We start from the raw sequence: 5,129 nt of genomic DNA on the forward strand, positions 1-5,129 counted from the left end.
ATGGCGACGCAAAAACGGATGGAGAACAAGTATCATCCGGCGTGTGAGTGCGCCACGGGCAAAGAGTGTTCTTTAAGAGCTACGCTAGACTCTATGTTTAAAGATCATTTTAGAGGTCAGATGGTTGGCTTGATGCACAGGATCATCGATGCTGCGTGTGGTATGAAAAACGATTGTGCGCAGGATACCAAACGTGTGACACATCTCAAAAATGAAATGGATGTCGTAAGAGGCTTGACAAAGCCATGGCCTGATGTAACACCCATGTTTTTTAACGGCAAAGAGCCAAACGGCGTAATCCTCAAACAAGTTCTGGATGTGCTGCGTGAATGTTGTGACGAATTCGAAATCACAGAGATACTCGCTATATGGACTTTTGTAACAGATCTCTGCATGTCACTGGTGTCAAAAAATGCAAAAACTGACGTTGGTGAAATAGTTGAAAGTCTGGTCAACTATACCCTAGAGCAAAACATGATAGCCTGCAGAGATTTTCTATTCTGGTTAGACCATCTGTAAACGTCGTTTTACTTTATGTACTGCCGATCTATCATTTTCTTCACTACTTCAATGTATACTCGAAAGTATAATGTTGAAATAAAAAAAAATCTGGTTAAAAAATGTCTGAGCTCATAATAATAGTATTATAATAGTATACATGATAATATTTAGAATAATAATATTTAGAATAATTAAAAATACTACATGATTTAAAAGATTAAATATTTAAATATTTGATTTCTGCATTTAAATGACTGTATTCCCGAGGTGGCAACCATTTCCAAGATGTGAATACCTGAAATTGTGTGGTGATTTTTAAATTTTTGAAATTGTGGTGTTTGATTTTGTTTTTAGCATCGGTTCCTGCATCATAGAGGGTATTTAATAAGTTTAATAAGATTATGTGTTCTGTCATGGACGACTAGACACTAGTCATGGGATGTTCAGCAGAGAGAAGGGCTTGAGTGGACACACCCTGTGGTCACATTTTTACCCGCCACAGCAAACCTCCTGTCGTCCTCTCACTCTGCCTTTTCCCCCGCTTCGCAACGTAGCCATCTTACAGCTTTCCAACCCTGCGACAGCCGTAACATCAACCGCCACGGCATCTTTTTCAAGCCAAATGGAGGAGCAGGTGGGTTACTTAAACACGGCATTCAGCAACCTGCCCCTCTCCAGCCCCATTTCCTCCCGTGGAGTTGAGGATATGTCTCACCAGCGACCTTCGACTTGTCACAATCCTGGCATGCGTCGGGAACTGGAACGCCTTGACACCTTTCAGAATTGGACTCTTGCTACATTAGCTCCAGCTGAGCTTGCCAAAAGTGGTTTCTACTACGTTGGCCAGGGCGACAGAGTGGCTTGCTTCAGTTGTGGAGGCCAGCTTAGCAACTGGGAACCGGGAGATCGGGCAGCATCAGAGCACCAGAGGCATTACCCCAACTGCCGCTTTGTTCGAGGTGACCGTGCAGATAATGTACCTTTATCTGGTGGCGGCCTTTCCAATGGATCGGCAATGCAACAGTGTGAAGAAAGGTTGCTCACATTTGTCAACTGGCCCTCAAGAATAACTGTTCGACCAGACCAATTGGCTAAGGCTGGTTTTTACTATGTTGGTCGTAATGATGACGTGAAGTGCTTTTGTTGTGATGGTGGACTCAGATGTTGGGAGTCTGGTGATGATCCATGGAGAGAACATGCTAAGTGGTTTCCAAGATGTGAATACCTGTTGCAAGAAAAGGGCCAAGAGTTTGTTCATCAGATTCAAGCAAGATTTCCAAGACTATTTGAACAGCTATTGACTAATGGAGACAGCGACTCAAGAGAATTTGTTGATCCAGCTGCTGTACACCTGGGTCCTGGAGAAGATGCAGTGATGATGAACAATCCTGTGGTGAAGCAAACCGTTCAAAGCAAAATTCTCGCAAGTGGAGAAAATTACAAAACCGTTCAAGAATTGGTGTCTGATTTACTACGTGCGGAAGATGAGAAGAGAGAGGAGGAGCGAGAAAGTAAGTTTCTTACTTTTCTTAAGAAACATCATCTTGCCGTGTCACAGCGGCTAAAAAGTGTGCAGTGCTTAATGGACCATCTTCTAGAGGAGAACGTCATCTCACAGAAAGAGTATGACATTATTCGTAACTACACTACAGTCAAGCAGCAGACAGGGCAGCTCATTGAGTTAGTCCTGTCGAAAGGAAATGCAGCAGCAGAGGTCTTCCGCAACTGGATCAAGAAGAATGATGTCTGCCTGCTGAGAGAACTGATGGCCCAGACAAATGAAGCTGCATCACCGAGTCAAGATCTTTCAGACTTGCCTATGGAGGAACAGTTAAGAAGACTTCAAGAGGAGCGCACATGCAAAGTTTGCATGGATAAGGAAGTGAACATTGTCTTCATCCCCTGTGGTCACCTAGTTGTGTGCCAAGAATGTGCGCCTTCTCTACGCAAGTGCCCCATATGTAGAGGCTTGGTCAAAGGCGCTGTCCGTACTTTCCTATCATAAAGTTTTCCTATCATTTGGATTTGCAAATTTACATTTAACTTGATGATACAACTTAGTCTAAATAAGAGCAACGTAGAGTCCTCGGATTTCTTAAAAATAACGCAACAACAAAACATTGTGACAAACTTTGACAACATGTTGTATGGACAAAATACTGTTTGAAATATTTTTGTATAAATAAGATCTAAGACGCCTAAGTACAGTTTTTCAACCATCTAAAGTTTTTGAACAGACGCTGTTTAGTAAAAATAATACATAAGTCTTCTAAGAAGATAAATAGAAGATATGATTTTAATAAAACTTTTATTGACATATATAAATATCTAATTTAAACTTTTAAGGTTATGCTTTTAAATGAATTTAGTATAAAACTCTGGATGTACTCTGGAACGCGGACTAGATTTACTGTGACATTGTCCCCCGAGACTCATCTGGTCTGTTACCCTATATCCTGAAGCTTCAGTTCACACTGTAGTTTATCTCTGAAGGATCTGGGGGTGTTTTGTTTGACAACTTAAACTATTTGCTTTTTGGATTGTTTTTTATCGTTGCATAAAGAACTACTTCACCTCTCTGGAAATGTAAGGTGTTTTTATTTATATATTTATTTAGCTAAAACTTTTTTTTTACATTTTTGAAAATGTAGTTTTCTGTGATGGTCGTGTTTAGGTGTAAGGGATAGAATATGCAGTTACGGTACAAAAATCATTATGGCTATGGAAAGCCATAAAAATTGAAACCCCGCATGGACAAAAAATTATGATTGAATCTTTACATATAAATGAGATTTAAGACGACTAAGTACAGTTTTTCAACCATCTAAAGTTTTTGAACAGACATTGTTTAATAACAATTATACCTTAGGTTCAATTTAAACAAAATCATTACAGTAATCTTCTAAAAGATAAATAGAAGATATGAATGTATTCAAACTTTAAAGATTTTTTCAAGCAAGAAAGTTAAGAAATTTAAACTTCAAACTAAAACAATCTTTCATTTTTAAAAGATCATATTTAAACTTTTACGATTATGCTTAGAAATAAATTCAAAAAGATCAGCGTGTTTAGGTGTAAGGGACAGAATATGCAGTTACGGTACACAAATCAATTATGGCTGTGGAAAGCCACAAAAATTGAAACTCCGCATGGACAAAAAATGCTGATTGAATCTTGAAATGATTCATTGAATGATTGAATTGAAATGAGATTTAAGACGACTAAGTACGGTTTTTCAACCATCTAAAGTTTTTGAACAGACATTGTTTAATTAATAACAATAATACTTTAGGTCACAGTAATCTTCTAAAAGATAAATAGAAGATGTGTATGTATTCAAACTTTAAAGATTTTATTTAAACAATCTTTCATTTTTAAAAGATATCATTTAAACTTGTAAGATTATACTTTGAAATAAATTAAGCACCTGATATCCTGATTGCTGAATTTGCAGTTACGGTACAAAAATCATAATGGCTATGGAAAGCCATAAAAATTGAAACCCCGCATGGACAAAAATTATGATTGAATCTTTTCATATAAATGAGATTTAAGACGACTAAGTGCAGTTTTTCAACCGTCTAAAGTTTTTGAACAAACATTGTTTAATAACAATTATACCTTAGGTTCAATTTAAACAAAATCATTACAGTAATCTTCTAAAAGATAAATAGAAGATATCAATGTATTCAAACTTTAAAGATTTTTTCAAGCAAGAAAGTTAAGAACTTTAAACTTCAAACTAAAACAATCTTTCATTTTTAAAAGATCATATTTAAACTTTTACGATTATGCTTTGAAATAAATTCAGAAAGATCAGCGTGTTTAGGTGTAAGGGACAGAATATGCAGTTACGGTACAAAAATCATTATGGCTGTGGAAAGCCACAAAAATTGAGACTCCGCTTGGACAAAAAAATGCTGATTGAATCTTGAAATGATTCATTGAATGATTGAATTGAAATGAGATTTAAGACGACTAAGTACAGTTTTTGAACAGACATTGTTTAATAACCGTTACACAAAATCATTACAGTAATCTTCTAAAAGATAAATAGAAGATGTGTATGTATTCAAACTTTAAAGATTTTATTTAAACAGTCTTTTGTTTTTAAAATATATCATTTAAACTTTATTATACTTCTTATAAATAAACTCAGCACCTGATATCCTGATCACTGAATTTGTGTGACTCTCTGACACACACACACACACACACACACACACACACACACACACACACAGAGAGAGAGAGAGAGAGACGCTATGACTCCCTATGTTTTGAGACAGTGTGAGGTCATTCAGGAATGACTATATGAATTCAGTAAACAAGTTGTGTAAAACAATTTTGAACCCATTCATATACTTGTTTAACTATATAAACATTTAACTGATTGCAATTTTTGTGACTCTCATTTTATTCAAACTTTTGGTGTGAGGTTTTAGTAAGATATATTTTATAAGCATTTCATTTATATTCTTTTAAAGAACCAAATGGTTTTTCAACGTTTGTGTGAGATAAACAGTTTTTCAACCTTAGTTAAATGATCATTAGAACAGTATGTTTTTTCAACTTTAGTTAAATGAGCAAGATCATTATTTTAAAGGATAGAATGTTTTTGTACGACA

General features: G+C 36.0%; 1 pseudogene across 1 annotated transcript; it reads left to right on the forward strand.

Annotated features, from left to right (window-relative positions):
- LOC309479026 (putative inhibitor of apoptosis) lies at nt 1–3,503 on the forward strand (annotated as a pseudogene). Its single transcript has 2 exons — nt 1–225; nt 934–3,503. The product of its transcript is annotated as a putative inhibitor of apoptosis (transcript).
- The last annotated feature ends 1,626 nt before the right edge of the window (nt 3,504–5,129 follow it).

This window comes from Leuciscus leuciscus (assembly GCF_965113295.1).
Source record: "Leuciscus leuciscus genome assembly, chromosome: 17".
Lineage (NCBI taxonomy): Eukaryota > Metazoa > Chordata > Actinopteri > Cypriniformes > Leuciscidae > Leuciscus > Leuciscus leuciscus.